General features: G+C 37.2%; 1 non-coding gene across 1 annotated transcript; it reads right to left on the bottom strand.

Annotated features, from left to right (window-relative positions):
- Positions 1–356: 356 nt before the first annotated feature.
- LOC146892001 (U6 spliceosomal RNA) lies at positions 357–460 on the bottom strand. Its single transcript, XR_015005273.1, has one exon. It is a non-coding gene; the product is annotated as a U6 spliceosomal RNA (small nuclear RNA).
- Between the last annotated feature and the right edge of the window lie 20,904 nt (positions 461–21,364).

The following is a 21,364-nucleotide window of genomic DNA, read 5'->3' as shown; positions in this document are numbered from 1 at the left end:
ATTCACACAGCTGTGCTGATAGACACTGACAGACTTTGGTTTACTTATGTTTTGCTGAGGCCAACACCTGCACAGGAGGAAGGATGGCATAGTGGTGGTTTTAATAGGATTTTGTTTTCTCAGATAAGCGGTACTAAGCACCAAACAACCTAGACCCTACACGCAAGGAGGAGCTGATTCTGGAATCTTTGCCCTAGAGGAAGAGGTGTTGCCGTGGAAAGGACATAAGGTCTGATTTGGACCACTTTGCCCAGCCTTGACTTAGCAGGACACTGCGGGTGGGAGTCCAAAGTGATGTACATTCTTCACTGCTGGAGAAAGTTGGTTAAGAAATTCGACGATGAAAAGTCGGAGGGAAACTTATGGAATGCCTAAGGGATATGAGCGTTATCCTTACACAGGTGTCGTGCTGACCTCTATCTCCTTTCTATTATAGTGTAAGTGCTGCTGAAGCCAGCACGGTAGTTAGGATTAATGAGAGGATGCTATTGCCGAAGAGGAGAGCATGTGACGACAGGGGATATTAGAAGCAGCTTCAGTCCATTTGATCTCTTCCTCTGTGCTGGCTCCATTTGTCCTGGCTCCATTCTCATCTTGAAAAATGTGGCAGCATAGACAGGAGATTAAAAATTCATCAAGTCTTGATACTTACATCTAAATGGGGAGATCTGAGAGCAAATGGATGTATTTCATACTCACAGTGTCTACCAGGAGGTCAGACTGAGCCTATACTGTGTCTGTTCTCAGAACTATCACAGTGTGTGGTCCTTGCTAGCAAGCAGTACTTCATTACTATCTAACATGTAACACTTCACTGACAGGTTTGAGCACCAAATCAGTTTGGTGTAGACTCTGACTCAGTAGAACATTTGCAAGTATTACACCTTCTCTTGGCTGCAAGGTGAAGCTGCAGACAAGGCTCTCCGACCTTGAGGAAGGAACACTTCTCTGGTTTCAGTGTCACCAGGGGAAATGATTGTCAGGATTCAAAGACAATGGTCTGTTCCTTCTTTGAAAAGAATGCTGCTCTGAAAAGAAAAAAAAATCCCTCAATGAGCAAATGAAGCTGTAATGAAACAGGAAATTTAGGAAATGAGTTGCAGAGATGCACAAGACAGCCCAGCTTTGATGTGTCTTTGGAGAGCCGCCGTCAATTAGATGATGGCCAAACTCATTTGATAAAACACAGAGAAAGACAAATTTAAACTTCTACTTTAAAAGCCTGCATAAATACATGTACTCACACACATGCCTCTTTGATCAGCTAATGGAATTCACCAGTAAAACACATTTTCATCTCCAAATGGTTGTTAGTCAAGTTTTTCACCTTTTACTTCACATTCCTTCATAATGGCCCTTTGAGTTCATAGAATCACCCTCCACTCTACTTCAAAGACAGATGTGTGTTTATTATCCCCATTGAGCCAAAAGAAAGAAAATATTTTTAAAAGAACCTTGCAAATGTGCACATAATGCCCAGAATTGCACAGGAAAATGACCACATGCAAGATTAGGCTTGTAAAATCATAGTCATTGAGAGAAAGATAATCTCCATTATGGGCACCTCCAGCTCTGCTCTGCCCATTAGGGGTAAGTATCATCCTATGATGAGAAGTCATTCATCACATGAAGTTTAGTCAATAGCAGAGAGTGAGGCTTCCTTAGACTTCTGCACATAGACTTAAAGAACAAATTTCTCTAAGTCATTCACTAATATACACTAAGCTGCATGAAGCCAATCTCCTATCATCTCAAAACTGCTCACAGTTAAGTCTCAACCCCACACTTCTCTGGTATCAAAGTTTAATTGTAGTGTGATAATAACAAAAGGAAGTGGGGGTTTTGTCACAAGAGTCCTGTAAGGAATACAGGCATGGTGGTTCACACTCATATGACTCTCCTTGGTAGGCTAAGCTAGGATTGATACAAGTCTAATGCCAGCCTACGGTAAATAAAGAGCAAAGCCAAAAACAACAATATAATATCCCACAATGACATAATGACTATGAAAGAATGAGAAGTCTTAATTCCTGGTTTCAAAATGTTATTTGACATAATATAGCTCAAAAGAAGAGACACATTATTTATTATCGGAGTCTTAAGAAACAGTTTATTTAAATATGTATCAATGAAAACACAGTTGAAAGGATCTGATAATTCAGGAATATGTTTTTTTCTCTTATTCCCATACCTTTTTGAACAGCCATGAAGGTCAGTGTAATTTTTGAAAGAGACAACACAGGACCTGTCTAGCTTGTTCCACCCAGGAGGTCATCTTACCACCGTCAAACTGTGTGGATGTGCTGGGAACCAAAGAACAGCAAATGTACAACTTGTAATGATGGCTTTCAGGCATTTCAAGCCAGCAGGGACTTCAGAGCTTTTTTATAGAGCAAGCCTTGAGGGAACCAAAGCTAACCTCTGAGATCATTGATCACACATTGTTCCACACAGGAAAAGTGTGCTCCACTGCAGGGAAAAAATAAAAAAATAAAAAACATTTCACATGCATCAAATGTCCTTTTGTCCCCAAGCCAAAAGTTAAAATATACACACAAAAAACTAAAACCCACCCAAGACAAAATCCACAACAAACAATTAACAAACAAACAAAAAAAACAGACCAAATAAACAAATATCAGATTCTAAAGTATGTGTTAGAGGGAAAAGAAAACCCACTTCCTGAAAGCTACCTTTACAGGATAGGTAATTGGGCCCAGCTAAGTCAATTTTGCCTCTTACCTGTTTGGATTCTGTTCCTTCAAGATTATTTGTCCTCAATGGCAATAAATTTCCTCCTTCCCAAATTCAAGCCATCTGGGTTATTAAAAACTTAGTCAATCCTAGCTAATAAATCCACAACACAATGTTCTTGATAACACTGAAATAATATGTTAAACTACTGTCCTAAGTGATAGTGTGTTACATCTAGGAAGTCTCTTAACTCTGTGTACTTCGGCCAGCTAGAAAATTTTCATCTCCAAAGATTTTTATAATTTTGAACATTTATAGTCATTAAGCAGACTATATGTGAATGTTGTGGTATTATTTTAATCACTCTGTGTAAAAGAATTCTTTATACTTTTCTCTATCACAGAAAACATTTTGATCAAAACATCATCTTTCTATCCATCCATATCCACATGATAAAAGAGGAATGAAAACGCACAACATGGAAACTAGTTAAAGATGCAAACTGGCTTTTTATAAAACAAAGTGAATACAGTTGGGCAGAGTCCATTTCACAAGCAGTTCTGTTTCTTGAGGTTGTGTTTTACAAATGAGATTACTCTGTCCTTGGGTATGAGAATCTTTAGCTGCTTGCAAATATTAAGCCATTAATAATTTTGGTCTCCTTAGGGTGAACAAGTGGAGAGCATTTTGTTTTTAAAAATCCAGTAGAAACATAGAAAAACTGTGCATGCCACTCCCCAGGATGGCTTCAGTGATAAAGTATCTCATACAGCACTGCACTGAGTTGCTACTCATTAATCTTCTGGGTGATTTTTCACCAGATAACATTTCTTTAGCATACACCAAATTTATGTACTGAAAATAATGTATGGAGGTTTTCAATACAAGAAATGATATTGTATGTTTAACTTATGTAAAGCCCTTGGGAGACTTGTGGATTAACCCTTATCAGTAAAAGAAAATGCATAAGATATTTAGGAGATAGTATAATTAGGTACCTGTAGGCAATTCCTGGACATATAATATTGCAGATGGCTTGAAGAATTTTAGGCAAGCTCTGGCTGTTTTCTGCCACAGGAACAGTTACATTATCAATTTGATTGCACAGTTTTTCACTATCTAAAAAAAATTATTCAATAAATGTAAAAAGACCAACTAGTGTGTAAAATGTTGAGATAATTAACTGTTTATGCAGAAGCTTTTGAAACTAAAGCAGAGTGTCGTGGTAGAACTGATAGGAGCTGAGTCATTACGCAGGAATGGTGAGTGCACACTATAATAATAGAAGTCATATTATGTATTGTCTAGCTGCACACAGACACTTAGGCTGTCAACATGTGCAGCCATTTAGTCGAACTGGAGTGCCGAACTTTTATGTATCACGTAGACACATTTTTTATTGAGTGACAAATTGCCTAACTTTTAAAATATCTTCAAAGAGTGTTTCTCAGAATAGCCCTGCCTCCTTCCTCCAGCATCCTTCACTACCTGTCCATCAATAGATCAGTCAATCAATCATTAATCAATCAGTCAGAATGAGGCATTATAAACATGTCAGAACCTTCTTATTTCAACAATTTGTGAAATTCAAAAGTGAAGGAGGTGAAGGAAAAGAGTATGCATGTATAGTTGATAATATTCTATTTTCCACATAAGAATTTAAATATTTTTTAAGCATAAGTTTATGTGTACTGTGTGCTTACAGGTGCCCAAACGTTCAGGGTAGGACATCAAAGCCTTTGGAAATAAACCAGTATCTTCTGCTTGATCAGTAAATATTCTTAACTTTACCTGCTGAGCCATCTCTCCAACTCCTAACACAAATGAACATAATAGAAACTTTGAGTACCAAGTACTATCATCAGTGTGTAATAAAAGACATATTTAAAATCATTGAGAAGCAGAGATAGATTTCAGACTAACATGCATTACTTCTTCAAAACAGGACTTTATTGATGCATATGTTGACATATGCAGACACAGTTACAAACATCTGCACACACACACACAGAGCTATCCTTTATGATTTGATGTTATGGATACTAAACTGCTAATTGTTCTTAGCATTATCAGAAGTTGGTAGATTTTGGAAATACATGATTGTTACCTGACATTTCCTCTTATGCAGTAATTGCCAGGCAATCTGAGCAATTGCTGGTAGTAATTGAACAGGAGAGCAATGGTAGGAAAATAAACTCAGGTTGATGTGTGCACCAGTTACTGATTACTTTTCAGCTCCCACCTTGCACCTTTTCGCTCTTGCATGTGAGACTGGGGCTCTGCAGGTTACTTTTATTTCACCCATTTGCCTGCTCAGGGAGAGGTCATTTTCTCCACCTGGGTCTTGATTCAGGAAGCTGTAAATCTTTCTGCTAGAATCTGGGTTGCATTTTCCTCCAACATTTGCAGGACCAATTCTCTTTTCAACCATACAAAGATACTTACTACTGCCTCTTTAGTGGTTTAGGGGCTCACATTAGGGGCCCTTCTTCTAAATTTCCAAATTTTTATAACCCACCTTTGTCCCTGTGTTCTGTGGGCCCCTGGACCAGAAGCTGCTTCTTGCAGCTGTAATCTCCATAGCAGCTGCTCTCCAGCTGTGTGTCTCAACCTATCAGGGATCGAATTATCCTTTCCCAGGGGTTGCCTAAGACCAGCTGAAAACACAAATATTTACACCACGATACATAACAGTAGCAAACTTACTGTTATGAAGTGGTAACAAAATAATTTTGTGATGGGGGGGTCACCACAACATGAAAAACTATACTAAAGTGTTATAACATTGGGAAGGTTAAAAACCATGGCTCTACGGTATCTTAGGAGATAGTAAAAGTGATGAGCAATTTATATGTTCAGTTTTAACACACTCACACAGGGTTTCTTAAAAGCTTTTCTCTTGAGAGACTGTCCCATGAAAGAAATGCTTGCATAGCCCCAAGTATAAAGGTGCACAAAGGAGGTACACAAATTAAACATTTTCTGATAACAGAGCACAACTAAATTTACTTTATAATAGTTCTTTGGGACAAGGTAGCCATTTATTAAAGATTAACCAAACTTGCAAATGAGTGATATGGAAATGTTGGTTTATTCTTAAAGATTTAAATCATGGTTGGCTATTTGATAGTGCAAGAGCTATTAAAAAGTTTCTTTGTTTTTTGTAGCAAGCTGTTATGTTGTTGTATGAACAGAAAATTTTGTATAAACAAGAAAATATTGTCAGTTTATCACATGTATTGATCTGGTATCTTGTATTGAGCCAATGTACATCAGATAGGTCTCATTTTTGTGTGGTGTAATACTATCCACAGATCTTAGCACATATGTTTTGTGTTCAGAACCAAGGATGGAGTGAAGTTGCAGAATACAACACAGGTGAGTATTGTTAGAAGTAACTCGGATATGTGGCACATTTCCTTCTGAATTTCTGATTTTTGCACATTCATAAACCTTCTACAGTTACTACATTTCTTTGCTACTCTCCCACAATTGTTATATGATGCATGCTGGCACTGAGGGTTGGGAGGTTGCTGGAAAAACATTGTTTTTAAATGTGTCTCTGAATAAGTTAGCATTTGAATCAATTGACTGAATTAAGTTGATCATTCTCATCCATATATGTCAGATAACATTTGAAGTCTGAGCTAAACAAAAAAGGCAGGAAGAGGCAAAATATTTCTCTGAGATGAGGCTTTCATCTCAATGTACTTGCTATGTATCCAGGCTCCAGATTTACAGCTGAGCTCCCTACAGTTCTCATTATTAGTTAAACTCTGGAATCCTGGGTTCTCAGCTTCAACATGTATCCTGTACTTCTTGGCTCCCCTCAATGTGTGAACCCATTTCCATATAAGTCATGCTCCTCTGGAGAACCCTGACTAACTTGGCAAGTTCCATCTTTAGGTCTAATTCCTGCAGAGTGCCTGTTTTTGTAAACACAGGGTTATTGGAATACAGGCCCAATACTGTTGATCTAGGAGGTAGCTGTCTTCTTGCTTTCATTGTTCAGACATGATGTCCACAGGATTCAGACTTTTTCTATCTTTCCTTTGTAGAAAGTATTTGTTGACCTCTGACTTTCTGACTGAGGATTACATTTGTTTTTCTTTCTTCCTTTTCAGGCATGCTGATGTTTGAAAGAGGGTCTTGTTATATACTCCAGATCATCAGAGAATTCTTGATCCTCCTGCTTTCAAGTCATGAGTGCGAGAAGTACAGGTCTGTGCCACCACACCCTGCTTAGAGATCTCTTTTCACCTTTTGGTTACTGGTCCAGAAGTTCATGTCTATTTCACTGTGTTTTAAAATGCTAAATTGATTTCAGGACCTGATGCATAAAGTCTATTTTTTTAAACAACCAGCTCAACTTTCTATTTTACAACATTTTAAATTAGCAAAAACAAGAACTATGAAAACTATACCAAAAGTGATAAGACAAATAATATAATAATGGTAAATTAAGGATGCTAACAAATCATCTGAATTAGTTAGCACATTCCTAAAGTTAAGAAGGAACCAAAAGTTTTGTATCAAGAAGAAATCTTAAGTAGCCAAGAGAAAGAGAAACTTCTTAATTGCTCCTACTAAAGCCAGAACAACCTGTAATAAGAATATTTACAAACAAGAATGATTGTCATGGAGACCAGTACCTACAGCAGATCAAAGAACACCTTGAAGCCATACCGCATCTCAGTGAAGGAAGGCCACAGGTCTATAGAGTGTTTCCCTTCACTATGCTCTAATGATCTGAAACAGATCTTATGAACATTGGAAATATGGACTCAGATTACATCTCGGTGCAGTTCTGCATTCTTTTCCTTTACAAGGTACTGTTTGGGTTACAAAGATATAAAAATAAAAACATATATAGGAATGAGCAAAGAAGTACAAAGAGAAACTCATTATTTTTATCCCATCATTTGACAGAAACCCATTAAGGATATAGCTACTGGGAACAGTGCTTGGACATGACAGCCCATTAGGAAACTTATTTTTGGATGCTCATTAGGAGTGCCTAATGCACTGTTTTTCTTACTTAGTACACGGGAAAGGCTTTCAAAGATAGTTACTACAAGAGCAATCATAGTGTTGACTACAATCTCTAGGGACTTAATCAGCTTCATTCAGTTCCAAAAGAACTCACTTCTCTAAGACATTAAAACTTTATCAATACTTCTGACTTCTATTTCTCAGAAGATTTTGTTGCATACAGTTTGTGTTTGCCTATACTACACATTCACAGTTACAGCCAACTTGAGTTCCCGTGGCAGACACTATAGGTTTTCACTTGCTAAAACATTTTCATTCTTACCACATGCAAATACTTTGGCAAACCTTTTCTTAAGAAACAAGATTTTCTGATTACATTATTTGACTTCTGTTATAATTACTTGTTGTGACCAAATGGACACAGAAGAAGCAATCTAAAGGAGGAAGGGTTTATTTTGACTTTCTGTTCCAGAGGCTGCAGCTAGCAGGAATATGATGTGGGGCTGGTCATATTGTACTTGTAGTCAAGAAGGAAAGACACGTGAATGCTAGCATTCGGCATGTTTACTCCTTTTACTCAATTTGGAATTGCAGTTTGTGGGATGGTACTGTTCACATTTAAGATGGATATTACCTTTTTAAAGTTTCTGGAAACATCATCATAGATCTACTAATGGATATATTTACAGGGTGATTCTAAATTCAGATAATTTTATAATTAATAGAAAGACCCAGCAAAACAGAGTTATCTAAACTGTTATCCATCCTCGTCTTCTTTGAACAAATAATAATTATCTTTGACTACATACCAAGAATATCTGTTGTTTCCTTCATCTTCCTTCTTTATATCTACAAAGCTTAGACTGCACTGGTCAAGTGTTGGATATCAAAGAATACTTGCTGTTAGGAACCAGTCTTGACAAAAATACCTATTGCCTGGGTAGAGGTGTAGGGATTTCGAAAATATTAGTATAGAATATGAAGATGTGAATGAAAGTAATAAAATGGAGAAACATATAGGATAGTATTGGGAGGGAATTCCAGTGAGTACTGAGTTTGCCTGCATTTAATTTCCAACTGCTTAAAATACCCCTGACCCCCAAAAGTAGGAGTAAGACAAAAGTCCCCATTAACATGATACAAAGAAATGAACATACCAATTGAAAGCTGCAGGCAACATTCATAGTTAAGCATTCTGTTCCTAGAACAAAACAAGTCATGTACAAACAATAGACTAAAACATACTGTAGACAAATCACTTGTAGCAAAACATTCCTGGGTGGAATCCAAAGTCATCTCCTTAAGAGAACTAGAACTTAGTTGGATCCACAGACTTTTGTTTGAGGTATGAACAACCTATTTCTATTCCTGGAGTACAAGGTCTGGCTATTATCCACACCTGTTGACAATAACCTTGAGAGAGCAGAACTCTCTGATATCTAGGTGGGTCCTTTGTTTGCAGTAGAAGCACAATAACCTGGAAAGAAATAGGTAAGTCACAACTCTCTGGCCTTTGGTCAATGTGAAAATAGGCTCACATTTTCTGACCTGCACAATTTGCTGAATCAATAGACCACTTCCTCATTTAAAAATACCAAAGAAGGTGATGCTTATTGCTTATCTCTACCATAGCCTCTCCAAGAAGTACAACACAGAAGAAAGTTCACTGCTATCCAGTAGCTGTTAGTTGGATGTTGTATCTATGCAAGCATGAAGAGGCAAAGGCACTTGACTCAAATAAATAAATCCACAAAGAATGTAATCTTAATTCTTAGTAGAAATGTTGGTTTAGGCATAGCAGCAGGAATTCAGAATCACTTACAGTACATCCTTCACTGGCTGAAAAGCCACCACCATGTTCTTCTATGGATAGAGGACAAGCTGAAAAGAGTTATTAGAGACTCCATTAGATGGTATGCCCTTAAGAGTTTGCACTCCTAAAAACAACAGATGCCAGGTGGAAGCTGAAGGACTTTCAAAGAAGAGTTTGGGAAAAAGACTTATGCAGAACAAATGCACAGCCTTACACCTTTGAATCCTCGATCTCTTAGATAATGAAAAAGAATGTTTAAGAAGAAAATAGCTAATTTCAAGCCAGTATCATAAATAGTCTTTTAAAGGTGCCAGTTCTATTTCCCCATGCCGTTGTTAAGCAACTAATAATGAAAATTTAAGGAAACATCTTGGGACTGCAGAGACAGCTCATTTGTTAAGAGCTCTTGCTGTTCTCCCAGAAGATCTGAATTTGGTTTTGAGCACCAATATAGGTGACTTACAACAGTCTGTAACTGCTCCAGGAGATCTGATACATTTTTCTGGCCTCTGTAGACACATACACGCATAGCTAAAAAATAATCTGACAGGAAGAAAGCAAATACAGAAATACATGACACATTGCAACCCCACACCACTACTCTCTCTTCTCAGGAGGAATTACCACTTACTCCTTTTTCATGACTGTACAGGGTGCAGGTAGAGAAATGTGAAAGTGGAGGTTTATATCTTATAGTCACCAATATGCAATCGGTTTTAGAAGCTTACCATGTGACCACTCAGCTTGAACATGAATTGTGAGTTGGGAAGTTGATGTCTGGGTTTTCTAACAAAGGCACAGAAAATAATTAAACTCGATAAGTAATCAAAAGCATGCAAAACTGGAATTGTTAATTGGACTTTTCTGACCTCAAAAATTTTTCTGAAAATAAAGGGTAGTGCTATTAGTGCTGAATTCACCCACCTGTGACAAAATCTCTTCCTTAGGGCAGAACAAACATGAATTGTAACCACATCACGATGGGAAGAAAAGGTAGTTTGAGTGATTAATGTGTGTGGTCCAGATTGAAAGTGGGTGAGTGGGGAAATTAATGATTTTCCAGGGCTCTTTAATAGTTCTTTAGCTCCGGAAAAGAGTTGTATTTCCTCAGACTGGTGTATTAAAATAAGGGCTAAAGAAACGCATAACAAAGATACTTATTGTTGTAGTCAAGGTCCTCTAAAGAAAAAAAATAATAGAATAAACGTGTGTGTGTGTGTGTGTGTGTGTGTGTGTTTAATGATAGAATCATATATATATATATATATATATATATATATATATAAATAATTTATTACAGTGACTAACAGGATATAGTCCAAGTAGTCTAACAATGACTGTCTCCTAATAGAAAGGCCAAGAATTCTGTAGTTGTTCAGCCCATGGGACTCTACATCTCAGCAGTAACAATCTGGTGCTAGAATCCCAGCGTATTCCTGAAGAGCTGTGGTACCCAGTCTCCACTGGAATCCGGAAAACGTAGGTTCTAATACCTGCAGATGAATGGCACAATAACTGGACATGAGAACTTTCTAGCTGAATTGATGGAAAGCAAATAAACAACTTCCTTCTCCCATTTTCTTTTATTATGTAGATGTCCATTAGATGATATGACCAAAATATAGTGTGGGTATTCATACCACAAATGATACATCAAGAATTCAGCTCACAGGAATGTCCAGATGCTTGGGTTTTCATTTATTCCAGAGTTATTCAAGTTGACAACCAACACCAGCCATCACATTATTACAATGTTTTTGTAGAGATGAAAAAGGAATATGATTCTCAGTGGTGTGTCTGCAATTGCATAGATACCTATGCATGCCTATTTATTGATATTTGTACAGAAAAGAAAACTTAAAAGCAGATAAATTAAAGAAATACTTTCCAAACTGGAAAACAAATGAGTAAACCTTACTTATTTAAGGAGTCTTGTTGAGTCTCTGGCACAATTTTGGTTGAATTCTGAATAAACACTCATTTAATCTTCCTTAAAGTGCTGTACAGCATGGGTTTTTATGATCCCCACTTCATTGCAGGCCCACGAAGATCAAGTAATTGTAAAAAGATCGTAAGACCTGTATGGTCTGTACAACTGCTGAACAGTGAGACTGGTTTGAAACCTATAATATTGTTGAATTTCTATAAAAGGGAGAGAGTATTCCTGGGAATTTACATTATAAATTTTGCAAACTGTTGATATTAATTTAAAAAAGAACACAGGATTAGGTACAGAACTTACCCTAGAGTCCCTGCCTCACTTTCTTTTATCTGCCTTAAATTCTTCATGGTGAGGATCATAAACAGAAAAAAGAAAGGAAAACCCAACTGCAATGACTTGACAATATTGTCATCCATGATGCGATGGAGACATTCTTCACTAAAGAAATGGTTCTTGTAATGGCACCGAAAGTTAGAGTTGCTTTTAATTAGTCTTCCAGTATCATCAATGAGTGCATTGTGTGTGTTTATGTGTGTGTGTGCGTGTAGATATCTTACATAATCTCAGGAAAAATTCTAGGAAACAACAGATGGTATTTGTCCTTAACTTCATCAGTGTGTGGTTAAAATTCCCCATGAAGACCTTAATTAATCATGGTACTAAAGTGTTTCCAGCCATGAAGGGCAAGAACAGCTGTGATCAGCATAAACAGGAGATAGAGGAGGACTCTTATGGACAGGGATGTCTGCTTGGAGAAGACAGAGACTGAAAATCTAAATCCTGTGTGTAAGAAGGTTAGATGTGTTCTATGTAACTGTTTCCTCTGAGATGAACCTCCCTCTTGAAGGGAAGTTCCTTAAAATACAGAATATCTTTAAAGGAAGTAAAATGTCCCACCCTGCAGGGAACCTGTTAAGCTCAGGAGGCAAACAGCCTAATAGCTTCCAGAAACCACTGAAAGTGACCAGGTTTATTAGCTGCTCCTTCTCCAAACATATAATAACCAGTGAGGAACTCTACAAAATATTCTCAGCCATCAGATTGCCTAGAAGAAGCAGAGACCAGATGAGGTGCCTGGAAGAAGCTCAAACTACATGAGTTGCCTTCAAGAAACACCCTCTGACTTGTTGAGTTGCTTGCAAGTTGTGCAGTGTGCTCTGTTTCCAGGTTCCATGAGCATCATCCCTGTTGGTTGTTGGGAAGGGGACTTGATCATGCAGCTGTCTTTGAGTTATTTCTGCGCCTGTAAGCAAATTCTTACCCATATTCCTTTAAGAAACCCAAATACAGCTCACTGGTTCACACACAAAATTGAACTTTAGTGGTATACTGACTTTGGTATGTCATTAGTTTCCTATCTGGGATGAATTGACCTTTTGTTCATGTCTCCCTTGGAATAGTGTCAAACAATAATAGTCATGACCAACCCACTACATGAACATATACAGAAACATCCCGGTGAAACCCATTAATCTGTGTAGCTAGCATGTGCCAAAAATGTAAATGAAGCAAAGCAAATGACTGACATTGACTGAGAACTATCAGAATATAAAGCAAAACCTATAGGATTTCACCAACATTCTTTTGGCTGCTACCCAAACAATCTATTCTCATTAGGATCAATATATTGTTACAAAATAAATCTTCTTGCCAATTGCAGTGTAGACATATCCCTTCCCTGTCCTCTTGCATCTTTTCTGACATCCTGAGAATGCATTTTGTGAAACTGAGCTTTCTCTGACATACAGCAGAGTGAAATCCTAGATCTCTGACTCTGGAGGGCATTTGGTTCTCACTATCTTAGTATGACTGTTGATACTCATTGTCAGCTTGGCTGTGACTCCCAATCACTAGGAGAAACACTTCAGGCTGTGCTTGTGAGTCTCTTTCCAGGGAGATTTAACTGAGTAGATAAGACCCACTCTGGATAGCACCATCACATGGGCTGGGGTTACAGATTCAATAAAAGAAGGAGGAGAGATGAACTTGAGTCAGGACTCTCTCCTGCCACCACGTCTTACCCCAGTCACCATGAGCTGTTTTCCTTATTGAAGTGGAAGCCATAAAAAAAACTTAAAATTGTTTGTTTTGTTATTGTTGTATTTGGTTTTTGTTTGTTTTTGTGTTCTTTTTTTGAGAAAGATATTTTTTATTTATTATAGGTTTTGACACTCTCTTTTTAATCTCTTGTATATTACATCACAATCACAGTTTCCTTTCCTTCCACTATTCCCATTCCCCCTACCTCCTCTCTCTACCAGATCCACTCCTTTCCATTTCCCCTTCAGAAAAGATCAGGCCTTCCAGGGATATCAACAGAATACTACATAGCAAGTTACAGTCAGACTAGATACCCTTATAACAAGGCTGGACAGGGCAACCCAGCAGGACTGATAGGGTCCCAAAAGCAGGCAAAAGGTTCAGAGACACCACCAGTGCCAACTATTGGAAATCTCACAAGAATACCAGGCTACACAACCATAGCAAATATACAGAGGACCACTCTTAGACATAAACAGGCTCTATAACTTTCTCCTCAGTCTCTGTGAACCTTTATGAGTCCTGCTTAGTTGATTCTGGAGGCTGTGTTCTCATTGTGTCCTTGACTCTCTGGTTCCTACAATCCATCCTTCCCCTCTTTCGAAGAGTTCCCTGACCTCCACCTAATGCTTGGTTATGGGTCTTGAGGTGGGGTGATAAAGAGAGAGAGAGAAAGAGAGAGTACTAGGAGAGGCAACTAGAATTGGGGGGCATTTTGGAGACAATGTGGAGACCTAGTGAAGTGGAAATTCTCTAGAATCTATAAAGTTGACCCTAGTGAAGACTCCAAGTAATGAGCGATACAAAGCCTGAACAGGTCATCTTCTGTAAGCAGCAAGACTTCCAGTGATAGGACTGGGACAACAACCCAGGCATAAAAACTTCAGGCTAATGCATATTGCCTGCAAGATATGGTAGGATAATAGTGGCTCAGAGACCGTGGGAGTGGCCAAACCATGAATGGTCCAACTTGAGGTCCACATCAGGAGAGAAGTCCATGCCTGACACTGCCTGCATGACCAGAGGCTGAATAGACAAGAGCATTAGGATAGAACCAAACTTGACTGACAAAAAGCAAAACTGTCAATAAAATGATTCCTAATGATATTCTTCTATACTCATAGATGAAGCCTAGCCCAATTGTCATTAAAGAGGCTCTTTTTTTTGTGGCTGATATGACAGAAAAAAAAAAACCTGATATATTAGTTGCTAATGTTTCTGAGACACTGTAGTCTATATTCTAGGAGACTGGACTTAGTAATATCTGGAGTATTAATCACGTTTTCTTGTAATGCTAAAGTACCAGGATCAACTTATAGACACAAGAGTTTATTTCAACTCAGTTACAGAAGAATAAGAGTACATCATGGTGGATAGACACAGCAGAGCAACTGACAAGTATGATGGCTGGAGTAAGAGGCTGGAAGCTTAAGTTTTAACCATAAGCACAAAGCAGAAAATGTTATCTGGGAGTAGAATGAGACCTTAACCTCAAGGTCTGCCCCTCTGACATACTGCAATAAGACCACATCTCCTAAATCTCTGCAAACTGTGTCCCCAACTGGGTGCAGAGAGAAGTTTTTGTCCCACCTGATCCTACAGCCATTCAGTCCCCCCCCCCAAAAAAAAACCACACAGAGGCTTATATTAGAAACTATTTGGCCTATTAGCTCAGGCTTATTATCAATAAGCTCTTACAACCTAAATTAACTCACAATTTTTGTCTATGTTTAGCCACATGGTTTGGTACCTTTTCTTAGTAAGACATTCTCATCTTGCTTCCTCTGTGTCTGGCTGCCTTTCCTCTTCCCAGAACTACTCTAGTCTGGTCACCGCCACCCATGTTTCCTTCCTGTCTACTTACCAATTAGCAATTTTTCAAAAACCAATACAAGTGACAAATCTTTGCAGTGTGTAAGAGTTTTCCTACAGCAACTGGGGACCAAGGAATCAAATGCCTAAGTTGGGGAAAAAATTCAATGAAACATCAGGTCTAGTGATAATGTCTTGCTTATTTCTTGTCTCTGGACCATCTCATGATTTTACAAACCAGCTAGATAAAACATGTTTGCAGAAATACTAAAATAGCTTTATGTAATGTGGAGTCCTAACTTCCACTGTAACTTCAAGATGCATTCTGCCTTGCAGTAGATCCAGGTAAAAGAACCCTTTATGATGTTGCAGCTAAAAATTACAGAGCACATTGAGCCCTATTGGGAAGAAGTGGCACAAACCAAGTACTATAGAATGCAGCAACAACCTATAAAATGTGAGTGTATTATAATTCCCTTTTGAATTTATAAACTCTGAATACAACTAAAATATTGTGTATAACCTATATGTTATGCTAAGTTCCTAGTCTATAAAAGACCTAAATGCAAATCCATCAAATGTCTGATTGATCTATAATACACATCCTGTTTCTCAGTAGGTTTTTGGCTCATAAATATATTGATTTGCTGAATAGTAAGTTAAGTTATTCCCATTGGGTCAAGTTGGTGTCTATCTCACATTTCTCACTGGTAACTCACCGTATTTAGAGAGTATAAAGGCACCGAGTCAGGTAGGGATAGCTGATTGCTCTATGATTTTGAAAAATGATACTACAGGAAAGCTAAATATTCTACATTATTGATTTCGCAGCTATTGAGTATCAAAATAAAAATACCTGTAAGTGTTTCGGATAGCTAAATGCATAGCATTAAAAGAAACTATGGTTATAGTGATTCAAAAAGCTCTCTCCTCTTTGTTGTCTCCTCTTCTCCCTGTATAGTATAGTAGTCTCATGTTTGCTTTATGGTGCAGTGGGAAAGCAGAGAATGTTGGTCCTAGGAGATAGGCATTGAATTATTTCACTGCAAATTTCATGAACTTATATAATCTGCTTTATTGTAAGTGTGACTTTCACATCTACATTTGTATAAAAAATGCTTTATAAGCAAATATATTACAAAGCACAGGTAATGTATCTGATTGCTCTTCTCTGTTGCTCACTGCATAGAACCAAATAGCTACCAACCCGTCTTCCTTTTATGGTTGCAAAAAGCAAAAAAAGCATTATATTACTAACACTGGGATCTGACTTAAAGTGTATGGATACTCTGAGGTGAAAAATCTGCCCTCCACTGATACTAAATAAAGAGTCACAAGAACAAGAGCTGAGCCATACCCCACTATCAGCTCAGCCCTCTTCCATTTCTTTTCTTCTAGGTTTTAATTAGGAAATTGTGACATTTGTCTTCAAACATGGGAAGTTTGTTTATCTGTTATTCTGTGTACCCTTTTTTTTATTAGATTAGGTGACATTACCTATACAAACAAGAATCCAACAAATGCTTCCTCCCCGCAGATTATAGAACCAACTGAACCAGAACACCATTTATTTGTAACTTGACACTAACCAGAAGAACCAACTCTAAAACACTTTTCAATTGAACAAGTACCACATAGAACTAATTCATAGTAAAATCAATTTTTTAGTGTCTAAAATACTTTAGTCTGAATCAAAATATCTTGCTGTTTAATAGGGTAACTAATTATTATAAAGTAAAATCATATGTCTGCTCTATTACTAAGTACAAATATAAATATACATTTTATCTTTTCTTACTAATATTCAATATTAACATTTGAGTGCTATCTATAAACATGGTGTATAAGTCACATAATTCAGTAAGTAATATAATATTAATAATTATTTTGTATTTTTATTAGTTCTTAGTTATGCCATTTGCATATTCATTTATATGAACTTTAAATTTTTGTATGCATGGGTGTATTATATTCTAGTTTGATTTCTGCTTCTATGTTAAAGCACTATGACTAGAAGCTACTTAGGGAAGGAAAATAATTCATTTGACCTATACTTCTAGGTCACAATCCATCACTAAGGGATGTCAGGCCAGAACACATATCTGAATTTAAAGGCAGGCTTGTTTGCTATTCCACCTATCAATATCACTAACTAGGGAACTCACTCAAAGGCAAAGTTGTATAGCAGAAATCAGAGAAGATAGATAACTTGCTTGCTGACTCATTCTTAGCTAGTTTTCTCTCACAGTAGAGGACCATTCCCTGCCTAGGGAATGATGTCACCCACAGTAGAACAGTCCCCTCTATACCAATTAGGAATCAAAATAGTTCTCCTGCATAAACATGCACACAGGTCAATTTGATCTGGGAAAATACTCATTTGTATCTTCCTTTGACGATGATTGTAGTAAAATATTTTTTTTACACAATGCTGTGTTGACTTAGAACATGTTACATTGGACTTTGAATTTCCTTGTGCTTCCTGCTTAATTCTACTGATTGTTGTCCCCAAACGTGTTTCCTTTTGGTTGGCATGTTAACTGAGTTCCTAAACTCTAGACTAGAAAGTAGGAATAAGATTCTAGCAACGTTTCTCTTCCCTTCCTTCTTTCTTCCCCACATCCTTCAAACCAAAAAGTGATCTTTTCAAAATGTAAGTTTAGTCTCAAGTTAGAGGTTACTTAATCATGTTAATAAATCCTCCAGCTTTGCCATTAACATGGAACTTTAAACTGTTACTACTTTATCATTTTAAAGCAAAGGTAGGACAAAGTCAACCTCCATCTTTATTGCTGTCCAGGTTGACTTGGTGATATTTACATATATAGATATTGTGGAATAGACAGAATTTTCTATTCTCCCTTAAAGATCTCAGGCACCTTGCTGTAACTAGTCCTTTCTCTTGCACCCAGAAATTATCTGGCATTAATAATCAGTAAACTACAAGCCAGTGTTCCTAGATTTTATCCAGTGTCATTGTCAATGCTTAGAGTCTTATGGTCCATTCAGTGCAGTTCTGTAAGAGCATCTCCTTTTATTTAAAATGACTATTAAAATATGGTACATACACTCCAAAATGTGTCTACATCAAAAGAAATTCCTATATTTAGCAACATATATTAAGAAAAAAATATTTGTAGGAATAATTGATGACTTTCCAATGAGGAATATGTAAGATGGTAAATGAAAAGAAATAAATAGAAAACATTATATTTATCCAACAGATAAACCTACACAGCAGCTGATGAGTGTAGAACAGTAGACTGGCAAGAAGGCATCTGAAGGAAATTCTTTGACACAGTGGGGTCCTGGGTCTCATCTAGAACTTATAATAGTCCCAAACTCCAACCAGTTGATATGAGTCTGCACTAAGAAAATGTCCTATGCATGATATGCTTTTTAATAGAAGATAATTCTAGATAATGAATGTTTAATTAAATGAGTATATTTCAAACTTCTAGGCAAATTAGCACTCGTTGAAACTATCCAAGTTGATAGTTTTTATTATCTAACCAATCACAAAATCTCCAGTTCTTGAAAGTTTGAAGAGAAATCAAAATAGATTCTGAATACATTATAAAGACAGAGACTAGTCCACTGTGGTTGTTATATTAGTTTCTTTTTTGTGTCTGTGATAAAATACCATGATCAAATGCAACTTATGAAAGAAAAATTAATTTTGGATTAGGGCTCCAGAAAAATAGGAGCTCATCATGGTAGGAAGAATGACTACAAGTGACAGGTGTGACAGCAGGACTAGGAAGTTGAGAACTCGTGTCTTGAATGTCAACCAAGAAGGAAAGAGAACAAATTGAAATTAGGTGGCGATTTTACTCTTAATGTTCGTTCCTAGTGACATACTTCTTCCAACAGGACTATACCACTTAAACCTCCCTCTATTAGTTTTTATTTTATTACTGTAAAGAGAGACCATGACCAAGGAAAGTCTCAAAAGAATGCATTTAATTGAGGGTTTGCTTGCAATTTCAGAGGTTTAGTCTGTTATTATCATGTCTGGAAGCATGATAGCATGTAGGTAGGCATGGAACACTAGGAGAGAGTTACATCATGATCCATAGGCACACACACACACACACACACAGAGAGAGAGAGAGAGAGAGAGAGAGAGAGAGAGAGAGAGAGAGAGAGAGAGACTTTGTGTTTGCCATGGACATTTGAAACCCAGTGACACACTTCCTTCAACAAGGTTTTTAAAAGTGCCACTCTCAGATGACTAAACATTCAAATATATGAGTATATGAGTCTTGGGTGCCATTCTTATTAAAATCACCACACTCCTGAAACAGTGTTTCTAACAGGGGACCAAATGCTCAAATGCCCAAGACTATGAGGGATATTTCTCATTCAAACTATTATACTGCATGTTGAAATGTATCTCATTATCGGGATGCATCAGTCACTGAGGTCATATTTGAAATAGCCAGCAATCTTGCCATAATTTTTAGTGACAAAGATTCTATTAAAAATAGCACTATTAAGGGATGGTATCAAAATAATGACACATTGACAAGTAATTTCTTGTGGTCAGTTTTAACAAGAATTCATATAAGAAAACACTAAGGAAACTACATTTAATTTCATGTTCCAGGACTGAATGTTTTGCTGCCTCTCTGTTCATTGGAGTTCTGAGTTTCCTTCTTGCTAATGTCTTTCTGTTACTCTCTCTGATCATACCAGTAGGAAGCAGTCTCCTTATAGAACACAATGCCAAAAGAGGAGAAGAGAGGGATCCAACTGGAGTGTTAAACTGAGAGAACAGGATAGAAAGTGAAAATTACTGGTGTAGGAGATTCTTCTGTTTATGTGTTGCTTTCATTGGTTAATCAATAAAGAAACTCCTTGGCCTGATAGGGCAGAACTTAGGTAGATGGAGAAGACAGAGCTAAATTCTGAGAAAAAGAAAGCAGGGAGAAAGAGCCACCATGGAGCTGCTGGGTCAGATATGCTAAATCTTTCCTGGTAAACCACAACTTCATGGTGACATAGAGATTATTAAAAATGGGTTATATCAAGATATGGGAGTTAGCCAATAAGAGGCTAGAGCTTATGGACCAAGCAGTAATTTAAATAATACAATTTCTGTGTAATTATTTCGGGTGTAAGCTAGCTGGGTGGCTGGGACAAACAAAGGGCCCTGCTCCTCCTGTTTCAAACTACAATTGAGTGAGAACGACCACCAATCTGGCTAACAGAAAAGCAGCTTACACAAGGCAGTTGTAGAACAAATGATGAAAGCACAGGGCATCTATGGGAATATTTTTCTGCATCAGTCCTGGTATACTTTATGGAACTAGCATGAAGCTCTCAAAGTATGTAACACCTTAGCAATACAGTATTTGTTCTCAGAATTGACATTGCTAATTATTTCCAAGTATTTGCTGACCCTTGAAGCTACTGGCTGTTACTTCTTAGTCATTATGCTGGAAATATAGAACCCTCCTTATCTTTTATAATATGCAGATGCCTTCTGCAGCAGAAAAACATATTGCTAGTTTAAGCTAGAGGTGAGAAATTTAACCAAAATGAATAAACACATCTTTTCAGTTTTAATCCATATTAAGATTCTATATAGGAAAGAACTGAACACTGAATGCTGCCTTCAGAATTAGAGTTCCCCTTGAGGTGGTAAATTTGTTCAAGAAATCCATTAATACTCTAGAAACACATTGGCTGTCATTTTTTTTTCACTGCTTGCTGCTTAATTAAAAGGGTTGTCAGACACTTCTGAAACAGCTCTGGTAAATTGTCAAATTCAACAAAAGAAAGAAAATGTTAGATAAAAAGCACCTTATGTAAATTATGCCTTTCCCAAGCCCAATTCCCTTCCTTCTTCTAACCACTGTTACCATCATTTAAGGTGACTTTTGTCTGGCGTGTAAAATTGAAATGCAATTCTCTTATTTAATCCTTGGCAACATTCCCTAAAATATTCTGTTAAGTGTTTTCAATTATCTGCTGGTCCCAATAGGATCACAGTAAGAGGTTTTAAAACACGTCTGATCTGGTACACACTGTTTTGTAGTTTCAATATAATAAATATAGACAAGCAC

This window comes from Myodes glareolus, chromosome 14, assembly GCF_982192425.1.
Source record: "Myodes glareolus chromosome 14, mMyoGla1.1, whole genome shotgun sequence".
In the NCBI taxonomy this organism is placed as follows: domain Eukaryota; kingdom Metazoa; phylum Chordata; class Mammalia; order Rodentia; family Cricetidae; genus Myodes; species Myodes glareolus.
Note: the sequence above shows the minus strand (reverse complement) of the source record. Positions and strands in the feature narration are given on the sequence as shown.